Consider the following 22,741-nt stretch of genomic DNA (forward strand, 5'->3'; position numbering starts at 1 on the left):
TCAATTTTGTTTATCTTTTCAAAGAACCAATTCTTAGTTTGGCTAGTGTTTTCTATTATTTTTATGTTCTCTATTTTATTTATTTCTGCTCTGATTTTTTTTTTTCCTTCTACTAACTTTGGGCTTAGTTTGTTTATCTGGGATCTTTCTTGCTTCTTAATGTGGATGTTTATTGCTATGAACTTCCCTTTTAGAACTGCTTTTGCTATACTCTGTAAGTTCTGGTATGTTTTATTTCCATTTTCATTTGTCTCAAGAAACTTTTTAATTTACCCTTTAGTATCTTCTTTGATCCATTTTTGTTCACTAGAATGTTGTTTAATTTCTATGTGTTCATGAATTTTTCAGTTTTCCTCTTGTTGTTGATTTCTAGTTTCATGTCATTGTCGGCAGAGAAGATAGTTGGGATGATTTCAATCTTCTTGAGTTGGCTAAGTTTGTGGTCTAACTATGGTCTATACTAGAATATGCTCTATGCGTGTTCTGCTGTTATTGGATTCTGTATATGTCTGTTAGACTACTGTACATAGGGCTATTGAATGGCCTACGCAGTTTCCTGAGTTCTCTAGCTAGGTCTCCTGTTCAGACAGGCTTAAGGCTACCCAGAAATGAGTGGAGCTACAAATGAGTGCAGCAGAAGCAGCTCCAAAGCCATTAAAGCTCTTTGTCGTCTTAACTCAAGATGACCCACTCCCCAAGTTCTCTGGCTGAATAAGCCGCTGGCTTTGCTTTGCAAACTATCAGCTCTGCCTGCCTTTCCACTTGAGTGCCACTGGGCCACACATGTACCAGGAGTTGTCACCAGTTCTTCTGGTCCGATAGGGCCAGAAGACACTTTTCACAGTGAGTGGAGCTGTGTCTCAGCTCCCTTGCCTAGGCAGGAGGGTGAAGATCCACTCCATGTTACTATCAATTTCCCAAAAACTTCTTTCTAGTTGGGAGAGGCCCAGAGCTATCCTTAGCCTTGACTATGAATTAACTCCCTTGCCTAAGCATAGCACAGGAATACTCCTGTCCTGATACTGAATTTGCTCTGGGGATGATCAACTCTGCCTGCCCTTCTCATGGCTTGAGCACCATTGGGCTGCACAGCTTCCAGGAGTAGTCACCAGCCCCCCTAGTTAGATGGGGTGGGAAGATACTCTCTACAGTGTGTGTGGCTGTGACTCAGCTTCTTGCCTGGGTATAGACATCCCAGGCTCTAGGGCCAGCAAAGCTCCTTGTTTGAAGATGTGAACAGGCAGATCTGCATCCTGTCAAGTTTCCTGGTCAAAGTGTACCCCTGACTTGGTTCTGCAGATGAGCAAAACCACTGGTTGGGATTACTTACTACTTGGGCACTGCAGGTATGAATTTGTCAACCAAGATCTGTGTGCTGGTTGTTGCAAGCCCCTCCCCCCTTTCTCCATCACAGTCAGATTCCCAGTAATTGCAACCCACAGGTTCCCCTGCCATCCTTGTGGTATTAGACCAGAGCAGGGGCTCCCACAAAGCAACCCCAAAGCTAGGAAGTGTTGGTTGTTCCTCCTGGGTTCTCTTTTCCCACTGGAGGTACTGGAGGCTCAGGGGAGGTCAGGCCATGTGATGCTGCTGCACTGGCTTCAGGGAGGGACAGTGTGGTCAGTGTGTAGTCACTTCACTTATCCTTCCACTGCAATCTGTCTTGATCTCTGTAGGGAAGGGGTGGTGCTCCATCCTCACCCCTGTGTTCTAGGATTCTCTCAGTGGTGTCTTGTTTCTTTAACAGTTGTTAGTTGTTCTTCTGAGGGAGAATGAAGTCAAGCACAACCCATTTCATCATTTTGGTGATGTCACTCCCCCCAATATTATTGACGATAAATAGTGTTATTTTTGACAGTTTTATTTTCTAATATTTTGTTTCCACTATATGGAAAAACAATGCTGATTTTTGTATATTGACTTGGAATTCAGGGACTTTATTGAAATCATGTATTTACTGTTGATTTTTATAATTTAATTGTAGATTATTTTGATTCTATGGTCACAATTTTTGAAAATAATGATACTTCTATGTAGTTATATGTCTTTGTCAATCCTTTGATTTCTTTTTTTTCCTTATTGCAAAGACTAAGACTGTGTGTACAGTGTTTAATGCTGATAAAATTTGTAGATTGTTGAACCCTTATTTGTGCCTGATCTTAAAGGAAAATTTTCAAACTGCTGTTAAAATTATGTAATATAGGTCAGTAACTGATACCTTATTACCAGATTAAAAAATATTTCTTTGGGTCTGAATATCCTAAGATTTTTTCTTGAAACACAAATAGATGTTAAAAATTATCAATTTTGTCTGCATATATTGATATAATAACATTTATTTTTAATAATATTAATAGAGTGAATACATTGTTTCTTTGTGGTAAGTGCAACTTGTATTTTGAAATTAAAGTAAAATTGGCCATGACTTAGTCACCATTCTGTGTATCATCTGATTAGGTTTGATAATATTTTCTCAGGGATATTTCATCTATTTATCTTTAAGAATTAAAATGCCCTTCACAGGTTGTTGAATCAAGTTTACATTGGCCTTATAAAATGAGATTAATAATATGATTCAGCTAAAAATATTTTCTATTTATACTTGAGTACTTTCATCTATGGTTTATCTAGTAGTGCTTTGTTTAATTTCAAACATTTGTAGATTTATTCTTAGTTAACTTTTTGCTATTTATTTCTAGCTTAGTTCCACTATGTATAGAGATCACAACTGTATGTTTTAAAACATTTATAATTAGATAATATCTACTATATGGCTGAAGAAAAGTCAGTTAGAGTAACTATTCTGAGTACATTTGTGTACGTTTTAGTTGTGGAGTGCGTTATTCAATATATGTCAATCTAGGTTGTTTGAGTCATCCATCTTTTTATAATTTGTTAATATACTTGCTTTGTGAGTTTTTAAGAGAGGCATGGTAAAAAATCTAACTTTTTTATATGCTTAAATATTTATCTTTTAGTTATTTCAAACATATATATAAATATTTACTATATATATATTAGGACCATGAGCATGCAAAGCTGTTGTATTTCCTAGTGGAATAAACTTTTTTTTTTTTTTTGGAATAAACTTTTGATCATTAAGACACAACCCATTTTTCCCTCTAGTTAAATTTCTCCTTAACATCTTCTTGATCAGGTATTTCAAGAGTTAAACCATCTTTGATTAATGTCCATGAGTTATATTTCTCCATTCTATTAATTTCTCATTTTTGTTATCTTTTAGTAAAGTTGGTTTCTTATAAATTACATATGGTTGGATCATGTTTTATATTCCCTTAGGAAAGCTTTGTCAATTTAATTGGAGAATTTATTTCATTGAATAGGATGTAATGACTTATGTATCTGAGTAATACTATCTTTTATTTGCCCCACTTGTACCATATTTCTTTTTAATCTTCTTTCTTTTGGATTTTTAAAAATTGAATTTCAGTTCTATATGATTTTGTAGTTATACATTCTTTTACTTTTCTTAATGAGGTTAATTATAGATTATAACATGCATCAATGAGTTTTTTTAACTTCCTGAAAAATTGAAAGATATTAGAACATTTTAACTGTTTTCCATTCCCTCATTGAATATGCTATTATTGTTTTCTGTTACACCTATCTATATATATGCATATGTTTATATGTGTATGTATCTCTGTATATTTGTGTAATGTTATGTAAGTATAATTAAACTCCATAAAGTTTTGACAGTAGTATTCATTTAGAAGTGCCACATCTTAGAGTTTCTATTCCTCTTTATTCCTTCCTGTGTCTCAATATTTCAATGTTAAATTATTTTTCTTCTGCCTAAAAGTCAACCTTTAAAAATAGTAGTATGAGGGCTTTCCTGGTGGCGCAGTGGTTGGGGGTCTGCCTGCCGATGCAGGGGACGCAGGTTCATGCTCCGGTCCGGGAGGATCCCACGTGCCCTGGAGCAGATGGGCCCATGAGCCATGGCTGCTGGACCTGTGCATCCGGAGCCTGTGCTTCGCGGCGGGAGAGGCCACAGCAGTGAGAGGCCCGCATACTGAAAAAAAAAAAATATATATATATATATATATATACATACATATATATATATAGTAGTATGAGACTAAAGATGACAAATGTTCTTTTTTTGTCTATTTCTTTATTTAAAAAAATCTTTTTTAATATCTTTATTGGAGTATAATTGCTTTACAGTGTTGTGTTAGTTTCTGCTGTATAACAGAGTGAATCAGCTATATGTATGCATATATCACCATATCCCCTTCCTCTTACATCTCCCTCCCACCCTCCCTAACCCACCCCTCAGGTGGTCACAAAGCACCGAGCTGATCTCCCTGTGCTATGAAGCTGCTTCACACTAGCTATATATTTTACATTTGGCAGCATATATATGTCCACACTGCTCTCTCACTTCATCTCAGCTTACCCTTCCCCCTCCCCATGTCCTCAAAACCATTCTCTATGTCTGCATCTTTATTCCTGTCCTTCCTCTAGGTTCTTCAGAACTTTTTTTTTTTAGATTCCATATATATGTTTTAGCATACGGTATCTATTTTTCTCTTTCTGACTTACTTCACTCTGTATGACAGAATTTAGGTGCATCCACCTCACTACAAATAACTCAATTTCGTTTCTTTTTATGGCTGAGTAATATTCCATTGTTATATATGTACCATACCTTCTTTATCCATTCATGTGTCAATGGACACTTAGGTTGCTTCCATGTACTGGCTATTGTAAATAGTGCTGCAACAGGGAGATCAGCTCGGTGCTTTGTGACCGCCTGGAGGGGTGGGATAGGGAGGGTGGGAGGGAGGGAGATGCAAGGGGGAAGAGATATGGGAACATATGTATATGTATAACTGATTCACTTTGTTATAAAGCAGAAACTAACACATCATTGTAAAACAATTATACTCTAATAAAGATGTAAAAAAATAAAAATAAAAAAATAAATAGTGCTGCAATGAATACTGTGGTACATGTCTGTTTTTGATTTATGGTGTTCTCAGGGTATATGCCCAGTAGAGGGATTGCTGGGTCATATGATAGTTCTATTTTTAGTTTTTTAAGGAACCTCCATGCTATTCTCCATAGTTGCTGTATCAATTTACATTCTCCCCAACAGTGCAAGAGGGTTCCCTTTTCTCCACACCCTCTCCAGCATTTATTGTTTGTAGATTTCTTGATGATGGCCATTCTGACTGGTGTGAGGTGATACCTCACTGTGGTTTTGATGTGCATTTCTCTAATGATTAGTGTTGTTGAGCATCCTTTCATGTGTTTGCTGGCAATCTGTATATCTTCTCTGGAGAAATGTCTGTTTAGATCCTTTGCCCATTTTTGGATTGGGTTGTTTCCTTTTTTGATATTGAGCTGCATGAGCTGCTTGTATATTATGGAGATTAATCCTTTGTCATCTGCTTCGTTTGCAAATATTTTCTCCCATTCTGAGGGTTGTCTTTTCGTCTTGTTTATGGTTTCCTTTGCTGTGCAAAAGCTTTTAAGTTTCATTAGGTCCCATTTGTTTATATTTCTTTTTATTTCCAGTTCTCTAGGAAGTGGGTCAAAAAGGATCTTGCTGTGATTTCTGTCATAGAGTGTTCTGCCTATGTTTTCCTCTAAGAGTTTGATAGTGTCTGGCCTTCCATTTAGGTCTTTAATCCATTTTGAGTTTATTTTTGTGTATGGTGTTAGGGAGTGTTATAACTTCATTCTTTTACATGTAGTTGTCCAGTTTTTCCAGCACCACTTATTGAAGAGGCTGTCTTTTCTCCATTCTATACTCTTGCCTCCTTTATCAAAGATAAGGTGTCCATATGTGCGTGTCTTTATCTCTGGGCTTTCTATCCTGTTACATTAATCTCTATTTCTGCTTTTGTGTCACTACCATACTGCCTTGATTACTGTAGTTTTGTAGTATAGTCTGATTTCAGGGAGCCTGATTCCTCCAGCTCTGTTCAGCCAGTCTATGTCTTTTTGTTGGAGCATTTAATCCATTTATATTTAAGGTAATTATAGATATGTATGTTCCTATTGCCATTTTCTTAATTGTTTTTGGTTTGTTTTTGTAGGTCTTTCCCTTCTCTTGTGTTTCCTGCCTAGAGAAGTTACCTTAGCGTTTGTTGTAAAGCTGGTTTGGTGGTGCTGAATTCTCTTACCTCTTGCTTGTCTGTAAAAGTTTTAATTTCTCCATTGAAAATGAATGAGATCCTTGCTGGGTAGAGTAATCTTGGTTGTAGGTTTTTCCCTTTCAGCATTTTACATATGTCCTGCCACTCCCTTCTGGCCTGCAGAGTTTCTGCTGAAAGATCAGCTGTTAACCTTATGTGGATTCCCTTGTATGTTATTTGTTGTTTTTCCCTTGCTGCTTTTAATATTTTTTCTTTGTATTTAATTTTTGATAGTTTGTGTCTTGCCATGTTTCTCCTTGGATTTATCCTGTATGTGACTCTCTGAGCTTCCTGTACTTGACTATTTCCTTACCCATGTTAAGGGAAGTTTTCAACTATAATCCTTCAAACATTTTCTCAGACCCTTTCTTTTTCTTTTCTTCTCCTGGGACACCTATAATTCGAATGTTGGTGCGTTTAATGTTGTCCCAGAGGACTCTGAGACTGTCCTCAGTTCTTTTCATTCTTTTTTCTTTATTCTGCTCTGGGGTAGTTATTTCCACTATTTTATCTTCCAGATCACTTATCCGTTCTTCTGCCTCAGTTATTCTGCTATTGATTACTTCTAGAGAATTTTTAATTTCATTTATTGTGTTTTTCATCATTGTTTATTTGCTCTTTAGTTCTTCCAGTCCTTGTTACATGTTTCTTGTATTTTATCCATTCTATTTCCAATATTTTGGATCATCTTTATTATCATTACTGTGAATTCTTTTTCAGGTAGGTTGCCTATTTCGTCTTCATTTGTTTGGTCTTGTGGGTTTTTACCTTGCTCCTACATCTGCTGCATATTTCTCTGTCTTCTCATTTTGTTTAACTTACTGTGCTTGGGGTCTCCTTTTCACAGGCTGCAAGTTCGTAGTCCCCATTGTTTTTGGCATCTGTAACCAGTGGGTGAGGTTGGTTTAGTGGCTTGTGTAGGCTTCCTGGTGGAGGCGACTGGTGCCTGTGTTCTGGTGGGTGTGGCTGGATCTTGTCTTTCTGGTGGGGAGGGCCACGTCCTGTGGTGTGTTTTGGGGTGTCTGTGAAGTTAGTATGATTTTAGGCAGCCTCTCTGCTAATGGGTGGTGTTGTGTTCCTGTCTTACTAGTTGTTTGACATGGGGCATCCAGCAGTGGAGCTTGCTGGCTGTTGGGTAGACCTAGGTCTTAGAGTTGAGGTGAGGATCTCTGGGCGAGCTCTCGCTGATTGATATTAAGTGGAGCCAGAATGTCTCTGGTGGTGGTCCAATGTCCTGAACTTCGCTCTCCCACCTCAGAGGCTTAGGGCTAACACCAGGCCAGAGCACCAAGACCCTGTCAGCCACATGGCTCAGGGTCGTGAAATAAAAGATTCATTTTTTAAAAATTTAATGCTATATGAGTCTGGAATTTTGGAGAAGTTTGTTTTGAAATATGTTTTCTTTGTTTGGGAGGATGAAATTATATGGTTATATACAGTTTTCAATTTATGTTATTCATTCATAAGTCAAGTTAATATTTTTTAAAACAAAAGCAAAATCAATCCTGCATTATTATTCACTATTTGATATTTTAAAGATGAAAAGTTTCATTTATGAAAGAGTTTTGCAAACTGTTATGAAAGTTGGAATGATTGGGCATTTGAAACCAAGAATATTTAAGAATTAAGTTAAAATAAGCCCAAGAGAATGCCATCGAAAGTCCAATATTATTACAATAGTTGTAAAGGTCATACAGGTCTGCTATTAACTTTACTGGTATTCGTTATGTAGCATCTGAAAAAGTAATTTTTCTGTAAAATTTTACTCTTTTTACATTAAATTAACTTGAAGCTAAAAATATATTTCTACATTTAAATATGGGATTTTACACTTCATTTTTTAAGTAATTATATAAAAGTCTTGAAAAAAACACTTATTCTAATTTTAAAAGGTGTACACCTACATATATTCCTGAACGTTCTTTTTTTTTTTTTTTTTGCGGTACGTGGGCCTCTCACTGTTGTGGCCTCTCCCTTTGCGGAGCACAGGCTCCGGATGTGCAGGCTCAGTGACCATGGCTCACAGGCCCAGGCGCTCCACGGCATGTGGGATCTTCCCAGACTGGGGCACGAACCCGTGTCCCCTGCATTGGTAGGAGAACTCTCAGCCACTGCACCACCAGGGAAGCCCCCTGTACATTCTTATAATGATAAAATCTTGATTGTCATAGGAAAGTCTAAGCATATTTTAATAGTCCATGGAAGTTATCATATGTGTAAGTACATGTTATCAAGTAATATTTGATACGTAGGATACAAATAAATGTTGCTGGAAACTTTTTCACTCTGAGTTTTAAAAAATCTTATTTTAGTCTAGCTAGTACAACAGTGACATTTCACTTTACACCTTTCCCCTTAATACAAGGTATGTCTTGCCTTCTCTGTTTATAATATTTATAAATATTTTCTTTCTAGCACTATTTTAGAAAATAAATTTAACTGCCAGCTTGGTAATACATTATTTATTAATACTTTTTTCTTTTAGAATAGTTTTAGGTTCACAGCAAAATTTAAGGGAAGGTAGAGAGATTTCTCACATACCCCCTAACCCAACACATGCATATTCTTCCCCATTATCAGCATCACTCATCAGAGTGGTAGATATGTTACAATTGGTAAAGCTACATTGATACATCATAATCTGGCAAAACCATAGTCAACCTTAGGGCTCACTCTAGTTGCTGTACAATTCTTTGGGTTTGGACAAACATATAATGACATAGATCCATCATTATGGTATCACACAGAGTATTTTCACTGCCCTAAAACTCCTCTGTGTTTTGCCTATTCATCTCTCCCTCTACCCAGTCCCTAGCAAACACTGATCTTTTTTACCTTCTCCATAGTTTTGCCTTTTCCAGAATGTCATATTGTTGTAATCATACAATATGTAGCTTTTCAGACTGGCTTCCTACACTTATGAATATTATGTATATTATATGGTATTATAATATATAATAGTATATATTATGTAATATATAATCATATTATAGATAATTATGTTGTATATACAATATTATATATCAGTAATATACATAGGCATAAGTAATATGCATTTAAGATTCTTCCTGTCTTTTTATGGTTTGATAGCTCACTTCTTTTTAGCATTGAATAATATTCTATTGTCTGAGTGTACCACTGTTTTTTTATCCATTCATCTACTGAAGGACATCTTGATTGCATCCAAGTTTTTGGCAATTATGAATAAAGTTGGGTTAAACATCCTTGTGTAGGTTTCTGTGTGAAAATACATTTTCAACTCTTTGGGTAAATACCAACGAGTACAATTGCTGGATCATATGGTAAGAGTATGTTAGTTTTGTAAGAATCTAGCACACTGTCTTCCAAAATGGCTGTATTATTTTGCATTTCCACCAGCAATGAATGAGAGTTCCTGTTGCTCCACATCTTCACCATCATTTGGTGTTGTCAGTGTTTTGGATTTTGGCCATTCTAATAGGTGTGTAATGATATCTCATTGCTGTTTTAATTTTCATTTTTCTTGATGACATATGATGTGGAGCATATTTGCTTATGCTTATTTTCAGTGAGGTGTCTGTTAAAGTCTTTGACTCATTTTTGGTCCTATGGTTTATTTTCTTATTATTGAGTTTTAAGAGTTCTTTGTATATTCTAGATAACAGTTCTTTACCAGATGTATCTTTTGCAAATATTGTCTCCCAGTCTGTAGCTAGTGTCTCATTCTCTTGACATTGTCTTTTGCAGAGTAGAAGTTTTTAATTTAGTGGAATCCAGCTTATCAATTATTTCTTTTATGGATTATTCCCTTTGGTGTTGTATCTAAAATGTCATTGTCAAATCCAAGGTCATCTAGGCTTTTTTCTATGTTACCTTCTCCAGCTTTTATAGTTTTGCCATTACAGGGCAGTTTGTGATCATTTTGAGTTAATTTTTGTGAAGGGCACTAATATAAATTGTATTGTGTTTTCAATTTTAGATTCCACTTGTTTATTGCTGCTTTTTAGGAAAGCAATGAACTTTGTATATTAACTTTGTATCCTACAAACGTGCTACACTTGCCTACTTCCAGGAGATGTTTTTGTCTATTTTCTCAGATTTTTCTACATAGACAAGCATGTCAGTGATTTGTTCAGTGGAGTGAGTGATTCGGTGATATCTGATGAAATCTCACAGCTGCACCTTTCTCTAGAAATTGTACTAACTCTTAACTAATTTGCAACTACATAAAGGGGAGCTGTTTTGTCCAAAAGATTATGCTGATGTGTGTGTGTGTGTGTGTGTGTGTCTCTTACCAAGGCATCCAGAGTACTTGCCACTTCCTCTGATCAGGTTTAATTAATATTATATCATAAATATAGAGGATCAATGTGATGTTCTGCAGAATATCTAAGTGTTGTAAGTATGGTGTAAGATAAACCGTAAATATACTAAAGGGCCTACCACAGATGTGATATTTCGGGAGTTTTAGTATTTTTGTGGCATGCTGGGATATCCCTTGCAAAGTTAAAGACAAGATAGGACAATCAGTACTTCCTACCACTTTAAAAGAAACACAACACATGGTAGACTTCCTTGACGTTTGCAGGCAGTATATTTAATGCTTGCAAGAAAACTCTGAAACTAAGATCTATTTATCAGGTTACATGAAGGGTTGCTTATTTTGAATATGGTTCTGAGCATGAAAGGTCTCTGCTGCAAGTCGACACTACAGTACAAGCAGCCTTGCCACTCAGGCCATGTGAATAAACTGATCCCAAGGTATGAGAGGTATATGTGGTAAGAAGTGAGGCTGGTGAAACCAATGACAAGGCCTAATAAGAGATTCACACACTGATCCTTAGAGTTCTGGCACAAAGACCTGCCATCTCCAGAAGATAATTATGCACCATTTGAAAAGTATCTCCTTGCAAGAAACTTTACATCAATATACCAAGCAGTCAGGATTGACCACTAAGTTTAAGTTCAGGTGAGCCCAGAAGGCTATAGACTAGAAGTGGTCAATCTAGAACTGGGTTCAAGGGGTCCAGAGGGCACATGTAAACTGCACAAAAGATGATCAAACTCCCATGTTATTTTCCACTATTGTACTGATAATTTTTTGTCAAATGATATCTATGACCTTACTGGGATTTCCTATACCTAGCTGATGGAGAATAGAAAAGCCCAAGGCTAATGCAAGGATAAATTAGCTTAGTATGGGTGTGCATGTCATGGTCTGCTTATGTTCTATAGTACTAAGCAAGTTTGGCCCTGAAAGACAGTGGTGAAGGGTGTATTCTCAGTAGGCAGAGTTTGGCCAGTGTTACTGATCATCCACTTTGTATAGAAAGAGAATTGTCCTGAGGAAAGTATATACAAGAGGCATGTGGATGGACCTATAAGACACAAAATATACTGTGTGAATATTTGCATCAAGAGACAATTCCCTTCAGAGAGCATCAACTTCAGAAGAGGCATTAAACCACCAAGTGCACAAGACACCTTATTAAATTAAGTGTCATTAAATTTCAGCCAGTCTTCCTCACTGGGCATCCCAGTGCTTATGCCATAGATCATGAATGGAACAGCCATGGTAGTATAGATGGAGGTCCAGCAGCTCGCAATCTTAAACCAGCTTGATGTCGTTCTTGCTGGTGCTGAGTATCTGACCTGTCAGTACCAGAGAACAATGCTGAGTCCACAGTACAGCACAATCCCTCAAGTAGGAGGACCAGTTATTTGGTGGCAATTTGGTTACAATGAACTCCTTAGAATCTGGAAAGGGCAATGACTTATCCTGAATTGTCACTCACTCTAGAAATAGTTTTGCTTTCCATTTGTGCTGTGGTTCAGCCAGCTCCACTACTTAAATACATACTAATGTGGGATCTCCTATAACATATCCTCAAACTAAGGATTCTTAACAGCAAAAGTACTGCAGCAGCGTGCACATGACCATGCTTCAGCCACAAACTTTACTGTCCTGAAGCTGTTTGTCTGATAAAGCAGGTTCACAGCCTCTTGAAGAAACAGCTGAAATGCCAACTTGAAGATGAATCTCTGAAAGGATGAGATGCTGTCATTCAGAATGTGGAATAATCATTAAAGCAATGGCTGTGATACAGTGTGTTTTTTCCAATAGATGGAGTACATGGGTCTGGAAATGAAAGAATGGAAGTAGCAGTGGTTCCACTCACCAGCATTCCAGTGACTAATTTGTGCTTCCTGTCTCCTCTAGACTCTATGAGTGTAGAGTAGGTCACTTCCTCAAGGAAATACACTAAGATTTTAACTAGGCTTAAAGCTATAACTGCTGTCTGGTGTCTTTGGGCTCTTTATAGCAGTTGATCAACTGGTTCAGAAGGAAGCTACTATACTACCAAAGGTAATTAACTGTGACTACCAAAGGTAATTAACTGTGACCATCATGAGGGCTGCTGTTTCCATAACAAGGGCAGGGCAAAAGGTACACGGCAGTCAGGAGATCCTGTGGGTATTTCTTGGTACTTCTCTGCTTAACTTTAATTGTAAATGGGTCAGTAAATAGACACACCTGATAAATACACAGTAACCAAGGCTCAGAATCCTTAGGGATCAGAATTTCCACTATGCAACCACAAAGACCAGTAGAAGTACTAGTTAAATGTAAGAGGGGTCTTGATTGGGTAGCAGAAAAATTAGATGATACGTATCAATTACAGCCTTAGACCAACTGCAGCAGCATGTGCTGCAGTTCATTGCAATAACTTTTCTATTGTAAAACTTCTCTTAAGTTGTGACCAACCTTTAGCCTGGATGAAATGAACTAAATGTGAGAAGGGAGCAGATTTGAGCAGTACAATGCATTGACCATGGTGGACACTAATGATGTCGCATTTAGATCCCTTTTATTAGGACAGTGTATCCTAGCTGTCTTAAGGGTTGTCTCTTACTGGTTCATAGCTTCCTTCCTTTCAAAGGTTTACTGTTGTCCAAATAAAATAGGTTATGCTCGCTGCAGGGGGCAACTACAGTCAATGATTGGCTGACAGGGGTACTTAACGCCTTCCTCTTGCCTCAAGCTGAGGCCAATTTGTTGGACTCTTCATGCTCTGGGACATCTCATGAAATCAAACTGAAGCTACTCCCCTGCTATGATCTCATCCAACTTTTGCCCTCTTCTGCTTATTTCACTCACTTTCTCCTGAGATGAAGAGAGAATTCCTTCAAAAAACCATGTGCAACTAAAACCCTGTATCAGCCTCTGTTTCCAGGAAAGCCAAATTAAGACACTTTGTGGCCGTGAGATTTTAAATTAAAAGTACGAATTTTCAGCTTTCTCAGTTGTAATCTATTAAAGGTACAGTTGACCCTTGAACAATGTGGGGGTTAAGGGTCCTAACCCAGGCGAAGTTGAAAATCTAAGTATAACTTTACAGTAGGCCCTCTGTATCTGTGGTTCTGCATCTGCAGGTTCAACCAGCCCTGGGTCATGTAGTACTGTAGTACATATATACTGAAAACAATCCACATATAAGTGACTCCACACAGCTCAAACCTGTGCTGTTCAAGGGTCAACTGTATATGTTCCTGCCATTGCTCTGTAGGTAGCAGTTTCTACAAAATCAGCCACTCTATAATTCCTAATACCCTGCCTTTGGTCAGCTGAGTAGTTGAATGTTGCAATAATGGTGTCTTCTGTATGTTATTGTATCACACAGTACAATTTTCAAATGCTCAGAAGAGAGTTAATTTGCTTGGCTCTGATATGGAATATATATTCTGGCCTTTTTCTAGCTGTATCTTGTACCACTGGTTCAGGCGTTTATAGAATAGGGTTCTTGTACACCTGATCTCATGTCACTTCTGTAGACCACAGTCCAGGCTCCCAGGACTTTGGACTTCTTACCACAAAACTGAGCTCATCTCTAGGCCTGGCATTGGCTTTGTCCCAAAATGTGTTGCCCTGAGGGCAAACCATGGTACTGGTGAGTTAATTCCTAGGCCTGAGAGAAAGTTATGCAGCTGCTCCTTTGGAAAGTGCTAAAATGTGAGGTGCGGATGTCCACAAAGGCAAGTGCAAAGCCCCTTGTTATATATGGTACAGACCCAGAGGCACTGAGGCTCAGAGTGCTGGCTCTCCTCATATCATGATGTTCCAGGACAGAATTCTTGAAAGTGAGGATTGGAAACTCACACCTGACCTTTCAATGACTGTAAAGATATGTTTTCAAGGTAGGAGAATTGAACATTATTTATTAATGGCTTTAGCTTGTTTAGATATTTTAATTATTTAATCAAATATATATGGATCTTATACTCTTGCAAATGTTAGGTTGGACTTAGTATTGCAATCATTAGTTTAGACCATAATTTCTATATTTGAACCCAGGTAACATATTTGTATAATGAACATTACAATATGTTCAAGCATTCCACATGCACGAATTTTCCCTTTGTTCATCTTCTTTATCTACACATTTTTTATACCTACATGCCTGAATTGTGAAATGCACATTAACTCATCTCTTTTACAAATATATTTCATTTTATTCAATACTATCCCCACTACTAACCTCATTATGTCTATTTGTATTATTTCTCTGTTTTTGACATAGTTTGTAACACCTCTCCATTTTGTATCATATGAGAACCTTATTAATATTCCATTTACTTGCTCTTCTAAAATTCTTAATTAAAATGCTAAACAGGATATTAAATCAGATGGAGGCAAAGAATGACCTCTGTGACAGACCAGAAGACAACTTCCTCAATGTAATATTGCTATTTATCATGTTTCTTGATATATTACTTCAGATAGTTTTCTGTGACTGTGAAATCAATTTAATATTTTCTTAAAATACAGTTTTGCTTTAAAATTTTACTTATGGATCTCAACGTCATCATTATAACCTGCAAGAAATAGACTTCTTCCATTTTATAAAAATCGTTAAATAAATGTTGTATGATGAATACTTGTCTTAATCAGGATTCAATTTAAGAAGTGTTTTGTTTTTCAAAACACTATCATGAGCTATAATTAATGTAGAAAACATAGACTTCTGGTTTAGTATATTTAAAAAATGGGATTTTTGTAGGAAAATATGAAAACCTTGTAGGAATTTGTTCAACACATGTCTATTATGTTCATTCTTTCCTTCTAAGCTCACTGTATTAGGGCACTGAGGCTTTTACTTAACAACCAGAGACTTACTTAACATTTTTAAAAATGGCTGAATAAAACTCACTCACTAACTCAGAAGAAACTTGGAAGATTCTGACACTCATTCAATATAATGTGGAAATCATCATTTCAAAACAGTGGAAAAATTTGAATTGTCTCATGTGTTCATATACGAATTTACTTGAACCACTCACTCCACTGAACAAAACATACGTTGAAGGTATATTGTCCTCCTTATTTAAAAAATATCTCAACTAAGTATTCTATTTTTTTTTTAACACCACAAGAGGAGTGGGTTAGGGATGCCACATTTTCTGGTTGTTAGTTTTTCTTTAAATATAATTTGGGGTCATAGGGTACCTAACCATTTTTTTACACATTCCAGTGTATATTACTACTTTAATATCCCTAAAATATATCAGTTAAACATCCTAATGTGTACAAAATACATTTAAAGGGACAGGGATCAGAATAAAAATGTTAAAAGGCACCCCATAATAATCAACATCTTGAAACATTTACTTAAAATTATTTAATTAAACATTGGCAAAGTATAATTATATAATTAAAATGAATGCAATTAAAGTAAGTTTTAAGTAAACCATAAAACCTATAAAATTTGAATAATTATAAAACGTAGAACACGTATTTTGGAGATTATTGGAGATTATGAATAACTGGAGATTATGAATACACATCTTTCAAAAGCTTATGCCTAGTATTATGGAACACCATTACCATTCCCCATTTAAACCTATGATACATGAAGCTTTTAAAAGTGAATAATGGACACAATAGTGAATAATAAAGGACAATGTTCCTGCCCTCATAGGCCAAAATGGGCAAAATTTTACAAACTAATTAATATTATGAGAATTCCAGAGAGTGAGAGTATTGGAAATATAAGCAGTATAATTGGAGAGGATGTGATTGAGGGACTGAGGGAGTTTGTTTATTTAAGAGGATTAGGAAAACAGATACTTCATCATGATTTTCACCAAACTTCTGGAGTTTAATGAGTTGTATGTGTATATCTTACAATGAATGAATCCACTATCTTATGAGAAACTTCAAATTGGGCCACCAGAACAGAGGAAGAGCCTCCAGAACTCTACAGTGATTTATGCTGAAATGTTTCAGCACTTGTCAGAGAACAGAACTAATTTGAGTTATTTTAGTAATTTAAGTTGTGAAAGCTTATTTTACACAATGAAAAGTAGGTAGTATGATAATGAGTATGATGATAATTAAGTCTACGTTGAAGTATAGGTTAAGATACTATCTTCTCTGTGTCTATCATTATATGCAAGATAATATTGTATACATATTTATAACATTTCCTTCTCTGTGTTTATTATAAACATAAATAACTTTTTCAGTTTCATCTTAACTCTATTAAATGTCTTCATTCAGTGAATAGTATATATAAAAATATATGTGTGAAAAGAAATAAATTGAAAATAGGTATCATAGTAAAAACAAGCAGAATTGCAATAACAATATAAGATATAGTATAAAAGTATCCCTCAGCATCCTCTCTTTATTTTTGATATATCTATCTTTTGTCACAAAAATAAGAAATTATGTAATAATGATTTGCATTTTGTATATCAAAAGTGGAGCCTTAAAAAAAGGTAAGTATCTACATTTCAAACTTATTGGGTCCAAAATATTTTGTCAACCCCATTAAACTCCTTAAATCAGGTGCCTAATTAAAGTCACAGACATTCTGTCCAGGGCTTCAGAATGTGCCAGTTATTCTTCCAAATAGATGCCAGTTGTTGAATTATAGATTTGTGCTGTGGAAAATTATGTTAGTGGTAGTCATATATTCATTGACTTTATGTCTAAATAGAAAAACTGAAGGCTATTATACATATTAAAGTAGGGTGGAAGAAGCTATAGAACTTGACCATTCTCTTTTAAAACCAATATTTACTTCATCTTTTTATTGTGTGAATATAGCACCCATAGACTGTATCTGGCATCTAAATGTCAATTTAACCTTCAGGCTTTGCAAATTTCATCCACATTAAACTATATATTGTAAGTGCAGAATGTCACAGAGTCTAAGTGCATGCTCTAGATCTTTACTTATAATCACTCTGCTGTTAGAAAAAAAATAGTTAATATTACAATGTTTATATTCTGGACACCTAGGACATAAATAAATTTTATTTCTTAGATGAGTCACTTAAGAAATGAGCTTGTTCAGGAAATACTGGTTTCGAGTCTATGAAAAAGGAAAAAGAAATGTTTGGAAGGGAATCAGGGTATGGAAAGATCAAAATGAAAGTTCACACTAAATGATGCATCTTTTCATTCAAGTAAATGTCAGCTATCAGTTTCAGAACACTGTCCTGATTTTTAAGAATAAAGCCACGAATACAGTGGAGAATATGATGAAAATAAAGATCATAAAACTTTGGGGATTAATAAAATTCTTCATTGCAGAAAAGAGGGTGATTTCTTTTAGCACACAGGATGTAGGGGTCATTTTCAGAGGCTGTCTTTGGAAAGGTAACCCTTTAAGTGGCATTTCATTCTGTAATATTAAAAAGCAATTTTTATAGACCAGTTTTTCTTTTATCTGAAGTCAAGTGGAATGTAGAAATAGTTCTACAAAATATTCAGAGAAGAAATATTCTTTTACCTCTTTACCTTTGGGGTAGGAACCCAAAGAGTTTTATTGATCTAAAACCCAGGAGCAATTTGATGGTCCCTAATCAGAGGAGTAAAACTGAAACAACTGAACAATAAAAAAAGGTTACTAAGCTACATGTTACTCCCAAATCATATGGCAGGTTTCCTGCAGGTAATCCGTATTATAAACCATCAGCATCAGATAGTAAGTTGTACAGGCACTGGGTGTGTAGAAATCTTGCCTGACATGTTTGGATTTTATTTCTGATGCTTCCAGAAATGATATTTTACATCATTTGCAATCCTCATGGAACCATTGATGTTTTAGATAATTTTGATCTAATAAAAATGTTTTGTAATTCATTTGGTTCATTTTAATTATTGGATAATCTTTTTTTTACTTTATTATTTTAATCAAATTAATGGCAAAACAAAGCAAACTTGAAGACTGAAATGCACTTCATAATCAAGGGTTATCACAGAAAACACATAAGCTTTATATAAGAAAAATTCCCAGAGTAATTCCTTTTATTAGAACACATTTGCTTTGGGAGTAAACACAGTTTAAAAATCTAAAAATAACATTACATTATGTTTCAACTTAATTTAACATAAAATTTAATATAATTTTAAAAGAGGATGGACTAGTTTATAATTATTACATTTTAACAACATGATCCTACTTGGATCCAAATGTATACAATTCCTGATTAATGCTATCAATTTAGGATATTGATGGGTGTTCGTATTAATATCCCAACTCCAAATGGTTTGAACAGTAAGACATTCATTAGTCTACTTCAAAATCTGAAGGTATGACTATTTAAAGGTAGGTTAATTAAGAGACATAAAAAAAGACATCCATCCACTACACAGGATTTTTTTCATCCTCTACTCTGCCTTCCTCAGCAGTTTGACTTTTGTGCAAAGGTAGAAATTTTCCCCAGAGATCCCCCTGCAGATTCCACCTTGTGTCCTTTGGCCAGAATGGCATTATTATATGTCCACTTTTAAATGAACTACTAGCACCCAGAAAGGAATGACCATGATTATTTTTACCTAATGAAAATTAATCACTACCCTTGGGGAGGATGGGGGGAAAGGGTATGGACAAAGGAAGGGGGCCTCCATAGAAGAAAGGAAACAAGTACTAAGTGATAACGAAGTGTATTTTTCACACCAGTGATACTGGGAACAGTTGGTTTATTAGAAGAAACTTTGTGAATCAATAAACTGATTTGACCCCTCCTGCAAATCAAAAGGAAGGAAGAGAGAGAGAATTATTCAAAATGGGGAGATTACATGTATTTTCTCCAGAAAAGATAGCCTAGCATTGATTTTTAAAAGCAGTTGGTCCCAGAAAGTAGGGCAGGATTTGAAGATATTTTTAATAATATTCTGTCTGTCATGAATTTGAAAAAAACAGTACTAAGATATATTTGAGTGATTTGAGCAGTGCTGACATGCCTCCTACTTTTTACTTTAACTGATGACTATCTTTTTTAACCTTTGATTTTAAGTCTTTAAGAGAAACATTTTATATTTATGTGGCATATTCAATTTAGAGTTCAAGAAACAGTCCATAAATTGATTTACTAACTATAGACCATGTTCTGCACTTAATTATTCACCATTATATTCCTCTTTGGAGTCTTAGGACAAAAAAATCTAGTTTCTCCCAATACTGAAATAAATTGTCATGTCTGCTGGGCTATTTGGAAGCTATTCAATTGTATAAATTAACACTCAGTAACAGCTTAGAATTGCTCGCAAACATTTTAACTATAGAAACACATAAAAACTCCCTTGCTGGTATCTAACTAGGGAGAAGTAAGAGAGGAGAGGAAAGGAGAAGACAGGAGGGGAAGAGAAGTGAGGGGAGGAAAGGGAAAGGGAGGGCAGAAGAAGAAAAGAAATCAAGAAGTGTCTTAAGAAAAGTGAATAAGAAGTATTTTAATCTATTTTTAAAAGTCCAATGCACTTAAATTAACTGCTTTACTTAGAAAAAAATCAAGTATGCCACTTTTCTTGTGAATTAAGCTAATTACAGAGCCCCAAAATGTATTTAAAAGGAACTGTCAATTTTTGGATTAGAAACACATAATATTCATTATTATAATACTACATCCCTCATCTTTATTCAAGTAATTTCCTGTACTTTTTAATGTGAGCAATAAATTCTAATACAATGGAGTCTCTGAGATTAAAATAAGATCCTATAGTGTTTGAATCAATCAGAAACAAAATCAAATATTACCTCAGATTTAACACAGTTGTGATTTTAAGAAGAGGCAGTGAAAGACTCAGTTCTTAGTAGGCAGAACTTAGTTTGAATGTGCTGCTTGTTCTGCTAAAAAAAATTTTGTTTTTGATGTTGTTTAACAAATCTAAATTTCATTCATTTAGCTGAAGAATAACAATAGTAAAGCATATCTTTGTTAAATCATCTAGATGTACATATATACGTATTGTACACGAGAGAATGTGAGACTGAATATGTGTGTGTTTCTTGTACAGAGGTTTGTATATATACAAATAAACATAAAAATTTAATTCAAAATATGTTATTTTAAAACTGAAATCAGTGTGATTTATAGTCATCAGTACCTTGATATTTCAGTCTATTTTCAGTAGTACCTAATAATTTTATAAAGCCTTTTACAGAATATGAAAAATGAATTCAAAATTTATTTTAAGCTTAACTAATATTATCTGAAATTTGCTATACACATACCAAAAAAACCCAAAAAACAAAAAACTAGTACTCAAGAAGAACAAACTGGAAACAAGCAGTTTAAAATGATAAACTATTTTACATAGTTCCAGTTTGCATGGGAAAAAAAATCAATTATTTTTAACTTTAATTTCTAACATGGTTAAGATACATTTAGGAAAATCTAAGAAGCTAGACATATAGTGACTTAATATTCATTTACATTCAATTATAGTATAAATTTGAAAATAACAAAATCAAAACCATGCTAGTATGTTTGCCGTATGTGTGAGAATTTGTAAGTAATATTTCTGGATTTAGATAGCACTAGAATCGATTAAATACTAAATATAAATACCTGTGTTTGAAAAGTTTTTCTTTTAAATATTAGTTAAAATCTAGAGAACTTGCTTCATAATCACTGTAATTTATCCAGGCAACATGTACAAACAATATGGGCATACATTCTTTATTGATGATTTTAAATAACTCGATTTGAAATTCAGATAATTTAAGTGGAAAACAGCCATTGACTCAACATTCTTTCCTTAAAATCGTGGACATAATGACCAACCCCTGAACTATCAGCTTCTTGTTGCCTGGTTGTTACACTACTATATGCAAAGGCGCCCCTCTGAATTGCATGTGTAGGTATCTGGTTTAAGCTTATTATTTATAAGTTTGGTAAGCATATGCATAAGCTCTGAATTTATTTTTATACTATAGGCCAATTTGAAGCGTCCGAGTCCTATAAGTATGTCCTATAAGTATAATTTGTGTATATTAATAAGCCCATGTACCTGAATAATACAATCTGAAACTTTGAATTAAAATCTTGTTTACCAGTAGAGAGGCAAATTCTAGCCTCATTTAGCCATTGGTTTACTAGACATGTGACTCCAAATCTTAAAACCAGAGAAAGCTGAGAAAACTGTATCGGCCTAGTGCCACATTTCAATGACTGAGTAATAAACTCACTTTGTTTACACTGATGTGATGCACTTGAAAAACATGAACACATTTCATATAATCAATAAGTATACCATATGTTTTAGTGAAAAGTATCAATAGTTTTCCTGAGATTCAGTTATTCATTCATACAATACATACATAATCAATGCCATATTTGTCAGATATTGTGATATAACAATGAGATACATAGTAATTATTACAGTATTTATTTGCTGATTTTACAGAGTGAGGTATCGTCTTGACCAGCTTCACAAAAATAGCATGTACCCAGAAGTGGAACACAGATTTTTTCCCATCATAGCCAGCAGGATACTTATGTTCCATTTCAGAAACACTGTCTTTAATGAAGATTGAGGAAACATCACTATCATATCAGCACATTTTTAAATGCCCACAATGTAAATATGGAAATACCTTATTGTCTCTGTAATATGACCCTTTTTCAAATGCTTACAGTATTATTATCATGCTTATAGGAAACTGTAATCATATGTTGCTTTTCATTGTAACTATTCTCTCATAAGTATATGTTTTATTTCACCAAAACTACAGATTATAATACTGATAAAATAATATGTTAATACAAAGTTAGAATTGAGAACTATTCTTTCAAAGACTCTGGTGGGCACTGATTTTTTTTAAAAGGAAATAATAATAAATCAAGAGGGCAGGAAGAAACTTTTAGAGGTGATAGATATGTTTACGGTATAGATTGTGTTGATGGTTTTATGGGTATATATACTTATCTCCAAACTCATCAAGCTGTGTAAACATTAAAAATGTACAACTTTTTGTAATTAATCATATCTCAATAAAGTGGTTAAAAATTGTTTTTATTCTATTTATCACTTATGGGCCTTTCTTCCATCTCTTGCATAGTACAGGGATTAACAGTACCCAAAGAATTTAACAAAACTAATTTAGGAATAAGTAAAGTGCTACAGAACAGTTATAAAAAAAACTGAAGAACTACTTAGGAAGATTTCCACAAAGAAAAAAACTAAGACAAGGTGAATATCTTCCCAGATTTCATCAAACTCTTAAGGAAAAATGATGCCCATTTTATATCATCTTATCTTTCACATAAATCATCCTTTTAAAAGATGTTAACATTGTTAC

General features: G+C 34.9%; 1 pseudogene; it reads left to right on the top strand.

Annotated features, from left to right (window-relative positions):
* Positions 1-11,733: 11,733 nt before the first annotated feature.
* The window catches only part of LOC101288420 (protein lin-28 homolog A-like), a 33,571-nt pseudogene continuing 22,563 nt past the window's right edge, over positions 11,734-22,741 (top strand).

The sequence above is a fragment of the Orcinus orca genome, chromosome 3 (genome assembly GCF_937001465.1).
Source record: "Orcinus orca chromosome 3, mOrcOrc1.1, whole genome shotgun sequence".
Lineage (NCBI taxonomy): Eukaryota > Metazoa > Chordata > Mammalia > Artiodactyla > Delphinidae > Orcinus > Orcinus orca.